Source organism: Crocuta crocuta, unplaced genomic scaffold (genome assembly GCF_008692635.1).
Source record: "Crocuta crocuta isolate KB4526 unplaced genomic scaffold, BGI_CrCroc_1.0 scaffold270, whole genome shotgun sequence".
Classification (NCBI taxonomy): Eukaryota; Metazoa; Chordata; class Mammalia; order Carnivora; family Hyaenidae; genus Crocuta; species Crocuta crocuta.
Genome location: NW_027527569.1, coordinates 4,157,078 through 4,165,703, shown reverse-complemented (window position 1 = coordinate 4,165,703; position 8,626 = coordinate 4,157,078).

Genomic DNA, 8,626 nt, shown 5'->3' with positions numbered 1-8,626 from the left:
CCTCGGCCGCCTACGCTGCCGCCCGCTGTTTCCTCTAGCCTCCGAACATTTCCCACCGTCGGTCATTCCGCCGTCTACCCTGCCATCTAGGGGCCCTGGAAAGTCCCCAGGCCCGCCAGGCTCCGAGTTGCGAGTGTCTCTGGCAGTCTGCGCAGCCACGTGCTGCTGGCACGGCTGGGACTGGAAACGGAGGGCTGGGGGGCGCCCGGGACACCGAGGGACCAGCTAGTTGGGGTGTCGAGCGGAGGGAATCTGGAAGAGGGGATAGGGGAAGAGAAGGGAAGCCTCTGAGAATTCCACCATCTTCAAAGTCTCTACGCCTTCGAGAAGGCCCTTCTGTCCTGGTCTGCGTTATCCCACAGCCGCAAAACCACACCTGCCCTCCGGGGAGAGACCGTGACCGCGCTCAGATCAGGGCGGCGGGACTTTGAGCCGCGTTGACTGACCGAGTGCCCTCTGCGGGCTGTAGACTGAAATCATGACCATCTCCGAGAAAACTGAGGCTCAGGAGACGGAAACAATTTGGAAAGAGAGAAATGTGCACTAGGATCCAAGGCCCTGTGGCTCGAAGGTCCCGAGCTGTCCGTAAGATACCTGATTCCCCTACCAGGGCATTGTATCTTACATACTCTAACTTCAGAGTCCGAGACAACGCAGGTCCGCTTTGGGGCAGGTGAGCTCCGCCCTGGGCACCGCCTTCCTCGTTCAGTCCCCCAGGCGCCCTGCCTGTGTGTGCTCCGCACCCGGCAGCTCCCAGCATTAGTGCCCAGCAGCGCTCGGCCTCCCTCGCTTCTCCCACCCAGGCGGCAGGTAACCCTTGGCAATCACCCGTACTGTCAGATCAAGGGGAACTCAGAGCAGGATGGGGTCCTCTCTCAGCCGAGAGCCCCAATCCCAGGCTCTTCGAAACCACCTCAGCTTTAGGTCCCCCGCCAGGTTCACCAGCCTCTCCGATTTGGGCAAAATTTTTCAGCTGCCTTTAAACCGCAGATCAATTTTGTGAAACACATATATGCAGTTTTCGTGTTGGGGTTTGGTAATTGCTGCAATTCACACATAAGTGACGCTATTTTCGGTGCGTGGGGTTGAGTGTTGGAGGTTTTTTTTGCAATCTGTAATAATTTCCTGGACCTCGCCTTAATTAAACTTTGTCTTCTTTTTATATACTTATTTTTTTATTTAAAAAGTTAAGTTTATTTATTTTGAGGGAGCACAAGCGTGAGAAGGGGAGGGGAGAGAGAGAGAGAGAGAGAGAGAGAGAGAATCAGAAGTAGGCTCCACACCCTGTCAGGATGGAGCCCCAGGTGGGGTTTGATCCCACAGAACCTAGAGATCATGACCTGAGCCAAAATCAAGAGTCTGACGCTAACCCATCCAGCTACTCAGGCTCCCCTCAAACCTGGTCTTCTACTCTACTTAGCACAGATTATTTCTTTTTCCTATTACATTAAAAAAAAAAAAAAAAGGAAACATCTAAGTATTTCTGGGTTCCCCTCTGCAAGGCAAAAGGCCTCACGTTAGACAAACTACCTCTCCTTCGATCACCAGGACACTTTTTCACTGCTTTCTTTGAGCCTTCTTCCCCTTACCTTTTCTCTTATCCACAACTGTGCTGTAATTTTCAGGTGAACAACCATTCATGTTGTGGTCCCAGAGCCTGAGCTTCTGCTATTGGTAGGCACTGGAGACCTCGCTTACAAGTCTGGATCTGGATGGCTCCGGTACGCGTGCAGGGCTATTAGGAGCACCCAAACAGCCTTCACCGTTCACCACACATCTACCAACATGCAGGAAAGTAAGAACAAATTGGGAAGGTAGCGTAAGGGATAGTACTAGGCCAAATTAAAGTTCTGATTTAGTCATTTATGGGTTGTTTGATCTTGGGCAATTTATTTATAGGAGATTGGGTTTGCCAGCCTAAAAAAGGAAATAATCATCTTCTCTTTGCAAGAATTAAGGAGGGGGGGAAGATTTCAAGTATTTGAGGACTACTAGGCATAAACTATTGCTGATATTATTTTTACATGTCAATTTTCACGGAAAAATGTCTCCCCCTGCCTTCTACCCCTCCCGCACAATCCACTCCTCTAGTGGTAAGAAAAGATAGAGGCAACCTCTTCTGTAAATGTACCTGCCTTCATGCCTTGCATTTATAATGGCTACTTTTAAGATACAGCATTCCTGAGCCAATGGTACTAAAGCATATTTTTTAAAACTAGCTTTTCTCCTGTCATGGCTGCTTGACATTACATGGATTAACGGGTCTAGGACCCACAGTCAAGATCCAGGCAGTCACAGAATTTTGTAGACTTGTAACTTTTTCAGTTAATTCAAGGTCAGACACTGACCCCAAAATAAGGTAGGACATACTAACTATAGGAAGGGATTTACCTGAGATCCATAGTAGGCTCATGGACTCTATGCAGGCCTCAAATTTGCATATGTAGCTCTCAACAAATTTTCTAAAACACCACTGTCCAATAGACCTTTCCTTTTTTCAGTGATAGAAATATATATTTGTACTCTCCAATATGGTAGCCAGTGACCACATATGGCTATTGAGCATTTGAAATATGGATATTGGTATGAGGAAATGAGTTTTCAATTTAATCTAATTTAATTGTAATTGTGTGTAAATGTGTGTAAATGTGACTAGTAGCTACTGTATTAGTGCAACTTTAAGCAATCTATTACCCACCATCTCCCCCAAAATTAATAAGCATAGATTTAGAATTTACAAGATTTTGTCATAAACATGTAATAACCGGGGCTCCTGGGTGGCTCAGTGGGTTAAGTGTCCGACTGTGGCTCAGGTCATGATTTCACAGTTTGTGAGTTCAAGCCCCATGTCGGGCTCTGTGCTTACAGCTCAGAGCCTGAAACCTACTTCAGACTCTATGTCTCCCTCTCTCTCTGCCCCTCCCTTGCTCACACTCAGTCTCTCTCTCAAAAATAAATAAACATTAAAAAATTTTTAAAATAAACATGTAATAATATAAAATTAAATAACAAAATATTAAATGGAAGCAAATCCTCTCAGTGTTTTCCCCTACTGAATGAATCACAGACACAGCTTTGCAAATGACTAATAAAATCTAAGATGAGGGGAAAAGACATTGGAGTAGAAAAGAAAAGTTGAGGATGTATTTGTCAGCTTTTGTTTTTGTTATACATGTAACAAAGAACCACTAAATTTCAGTTGCTTACAATCACAAAGGTTTCTTTCTCTCATTTATCTATAAGTTGTCTTCACTCTTGGACCCAGCTAAAGGGGCAGCCTCCAGGTAAGACATGCCAGTCATACAGCTGATACAAAGACAGAAACATGTAATAGTTCTTGAAACATCTTCACATTTCATTGGCCAAAAGATGTCAAGCTTTGCCACGTGACATGAATAGAGTGGGAAGTATAGATGCTCCTCCCTCAGGAAGGGGCACCAAGGAAGAGTTAAAGAAAAAAAAAAAAGCAGCCTACATTTCCATCATAGAAAATGAGTGAATAGAGTTACACATTGTATTAGAAAGCAACAAAATCTGCAGTACCTCCATACAATGGGCGATTGCTCAGCAATGAAAATAAATGCGCTATCAAGCCACAAAATGCTATGGAGGAAACTTAAATGTATTTTGCTAAGTGAAATAAACCAGTCTGAAAATGCAACATGCTGTATGATTCTAACTATATAACTTTCTAGAAAAGGCAAATCTATGAGACAGTTGCAAGGGATTTAAGGAAGGGATGACTGGTGAAGTACAGGGTATTATTACGGTAGTGAAACTATTCTGTATGACATGATAATGGTGGATGCATGATATTATTCATTTGTCAAGCCATAGAACTTTATAACACAAAGAATGGACTTTAATATATGCAAATTAAAAAGAAATCATTTAGGAGATTGAGGGAATATCAGAAAAGAAATCAACCTGTGACTAGAGAATCTAACTGCACTGCAAACGTATGAAAAAACTCACTGAAGGGAGAAGGGAGGGAAAGGTGCTGATACAGGTAACTTTGAAAATGAATGGAATCTGTTGAAACTAAAAGCAAAAGAAGCTGCACATAAGCAGTGTGCTCTAGTTGATAAAGTTGTTTCCCACCGAGACACAGATTAACAGTTCTGATACTGCTGTACATAAATACTGGAATGGAACAATTAAGTAAGTGAGTGGTGAATGGTGGGAACCAGGTTTCTCATTGTTGGAGTGGGGATTTACAAATAAGTAATGATCTATACCACATAGAATGTATCTATATAGTAATGGATTACAGTTGGAAACATCAATAGGAACTCATGTTTTATTTAATAGATACAGATGGTTAATATAGAAATAGTTGTAGATAGAGACACCTGGGTGGCTTAGTTGGTTAAGCAAGCATCCAACTCTTGGTTTTGCCTCAGGTCATGATCTCACTGTTCATGATATTGAGCCCCACATCCGGCTCTGTGCTGACAATGTGGATCCTGCTTGGGATTCTCTCTCTCTCCCTCTACCCCTTCCCCACTTATGCACGCACTCTCTCTGTCTAAATAAATAAATATATCATATAAATATATAAATATATATATTTGTAGACACATACACAAGCTAATAAACACTTGCATATTTCTTTTCTCTGTCAACTGAGATGGCCTAAAAGAAACAACATGCCAGGAGCAACAAGCACTCAGATTTTGGTGTCTAATACCATTCTCCATTAAGAGAACTCCTTGGAAAATTTGCTGATTCCAGGAATGGGCAGGAAATATATTAAAAAGTCAGGATTTTTTTTTAAGATTTAACTTTAAAAAATTTTTTTTAGTGTTTATTCATTTTTTAAGGAGAGAGAGACAGAGCATGAATGGAGGAAAGGCAGAGAGAGAGAGAGAGGGAGACACAGAATCCAAAGGGGGCTCCAGGCTCTGAGCTGTCAGCACAGACAGAGCTCGATGTAGGGCTCAAACTCACAAGCCATGAGATCATGACTTAAGCTGTTGGATGCTTAACTGACTGAGCCACCCATGCACCATTTTTTAAGCTTTAATTTTGAGGGGTGTTTGAGTGGCTGACTCAGATAACTGTGACTCTTGATTTCGACTCAAAGCATGATCTCACAGTTTGTGAGTTCAAGCCTGCCTCAGGCTCCTCAGTGACAATGTGGAGCGTGCTTGGGATTCTCTCTCCCCGCTCTCTCTACACTTCCCCCAGCTCACACTCTCTCTCTCTTTCTTTCTATATCTCTCAAAATAAATAAATAAGCCTTTTCCCCCCTCCACACCCAACATGGGACTTGAACTTACACACCCCAAGATCAAGAGTGGCATATTCTATGTACTGAGCCAGGCAGGCACCCCAAGCCTGGAGTATCTTGAAGTGCCAGGAAATAAGGAAGTTTTAGATAGATAATTTTAAGCGTAGGCAGAGAGAGAGAGAGAGAGAGAGAGAGAGATGGATAGAGATAGATGATAGATAGATAGATATACATTGAAGGAACACAGGAGCTAACTGAAAAAGTTCCCAATGGCCAAAGCTAGAATAATTTACAAAATAAGTAAATAAATATTAGATTATAACCTAAAGTATAAAATAAATACTCACAAGTGTATGTAGATATAAATGATTGTATAAAATAATAAATGCAGAAGAGATAAATCTATACAGAAGAATGTCAAATAAATTATGTAGAGACTCCACCCTAAACATAACTCCTCACTCCTTAAGTGTGGACTGTGCTTTGTCACTTCCTTCCTTGGTACTTGGAACTTCCTTCCTCAGAGTACAGCATGGAAGGAGGGGGCAGAGTGTGTGGCAGGGAAGAATATCTCTACAGTAGAGAAACCTGACAAACACTACTTTAACCAGGTGACCAAGGTCAACATCAATAGTCATAAATCATGCTAATAGTATATACCTATCATGATGTGATGAGAAGGGCACTTGACCTCTGTGACCTTCCTCCAAAAATCTATAACTTCAATCTGATCATGAGAAAAACATCACACAAATTCCAGCATAGGGACAAACTACAGTACAGCTGACTAATTTTCCTCAAAACTGTCAAGGTCATCAAAACGAATAAAAGTCTGTAAAAATATCAGTCAAGAGGAGCCTAAGGAGACAATGATAATTAAATATAACATATCCTGGATAGAACCTGGAGCAGAAAATGTATAGTAGGTAAAAAAATTTAATCTGAATAATGTATCGACTTTATTTAATAATTGTCACTATTGGTTGATTAATTGTAACAAGTATAATTTGTTAACAATGTATATGATACACTTAATAGTAGGGGATATTAATAATAACAGAAACTGGGGGGGGAGGTATGAAACTCTACTATTTGCTCAAGTTTTCTATAAATCTAAAACCATTATAAAAAATAAATATATTGGGACACCTGGGTGGCTCAGTTGGTTAAGCGCCAACTCAGGCTCAGGTCATGATCTCATGGTTCATGAGTTTGAGCCCTACATTGGGCTCTGTGCTGACAGCTCACACAGAGTCTAGAGCCTGCTTTGGATTGTGTGTGTGTCTCTGCCCCTCTCCCACTCATGCTCCATCTCTCTCTCTCAAAAATAAATAATAAAACATTTAAAAATAAATAAATATATATTAATAAAAATTAAAGAGGAAATATTTACAAATATGTCCAGNCTAGATAGGGAATATGATAAAACAAGATTTTTGGCAATTTTTGAAGCTGGATAATACATTGGGTTCATTACACTGTTCCCCCTACTTCTGTTTATGTTTAAATATTTCATAATAGAAAGTTTAAGAAAAAAGAATGACTTAAATCTATATGCCCAGATATGGGAAAGAAAAAAAAATTTGAGAGTAGGTTATAAAGAAGAAATGGGTTAGGAAAAGGAGTTTACTTTTCATCTTATATCCTTCTTACTGTTTATGTTTATACATGTGTGTTAAAAAATACAACATTAATTGGATAATTTGGCACACTTCCTACAGCAGGAAAGTCCATTTGAATGACAATTCCATTTTTAGTTGTTTCTCCCGTCTCAAGGTGTCTTTTTAAATTTCTTACACAGAATAACAGGCTTCCTTGTAATGAGCAGACTATAAATCCCATGAATTTCCTGCCTTCTGTTTTAGCAGTCTAACTGGTTTACCTCGTACGTGCCTGGAACAGTGTGGAATACAGACTCACTGAATTTAAAAAATTCAATCACACCTTGTTTCAGAAAAAAATTTGTTTTAAATATAATACATCATTTTTTGATACAATGAGAAAATAAATCTTCCTATCTGCCAGCCTAGCTTACTGCTTCATAAATTGGGATCCATGAAGGTGATGATGAAATATAGGAAGACATTTCCATAACTGAAAATGCCCAGTAAAAGTACATTTACAAAGAAGGGGCGCCTGGGTGGCTTAGTCGGTTAAGCGTCCGACTTTCACTTAGGTCATGATCTCATGGTTCGTGGGTTCGAGCCCCGCGTCGGGCTCTGTGCTGACTGCCAGCTCGGAGCCTGGAGACTGTTTCAGTCTGTGACTCCCTCTCTCTCTGACCCTCCCCTGCTCATGCTGTCTCTCTCTCTCTCTCTCCTGGAAATAAAACATTAAAAAAAACAAAAAAAAAAAAAAACAAAGAATAAAGCTGCTGAAGATAATTGAAGTACCAGGAGTTAGGGGTGCTTTTTGCTGTTGGTACTTGATGCTGTTCTTCTTGATTTGCTTTTGTCTGGAATTAGAGTAGCTGCTGTGGTAACTGCTCCCTTACTGCAGAGCCGAGGTTCGAAGCAGCTGTTGTACCATTGGAGCCCTTGAACTAGCCACACGCACCAGGATGAGACATCTGATTATTACTAAAAAATATCATGAGTAGCAAATAAAAGGATCTTTACCAAAAAGAAAATTTTTATAGTATCTGTCTATACAGTTCTCAATCTTATACTCACTGCTATTTTAAAAGAAAGAATCAGTGTAGGACCTGGTAAAGAAAATGAAATATTCTTGATTTTTGGCTACAACGCCACCTGAGCCATGTTAGACGGATTGCAGAAGGCTGACTGAACACAGAACTTCCCTGCCTCTGAATACAGGTGTGAGACTCATCCCCAGGAAGAGATAGTTGTATACTGAAACGTGATTGGTAGATGGAACTTGCAAATTCTTCCCTTTATCCTTTTTTATCCTTTTTTCAAAAAATGTTTTTTCATTTTGGGGAGGTGGTGGAGGGGCAGAGAGGGGAGCAGAGGATCTGAAGCAGGCTCTGAGCTAACATCAGGGAGCCTGATGCAGGCTCGAACTCATGAGATCATGACCTGAGCTAAAGTTGGAGGTTCAACCGACTAAGCCACCCAGGCACCCCCCCTCTTTATCCTTTATATACTGGATGATCTGGGGAATTTTTTTTAAGTTTTTTTTATTTATTTTTGAGAAAGAGAGTGAGCATAAGCAGGGGAGGGGCAGAGAGAGAGAAGGAGACACAGAATCCTAATCAGGCTCCAGGCTCTGAGCTGTCAGCACAGAGCCTGACACAAGGCTTGAACTCACAAACTGTGAGATCATGACCTGAGCAGATCAGAGGCTTCACCATCTGAGCCACCCAGGTGCCCCCAGATATGTGGTGTATTTTAAGAACAAGGCTGCTCACTCTCCACAATAGCTAAAACATGG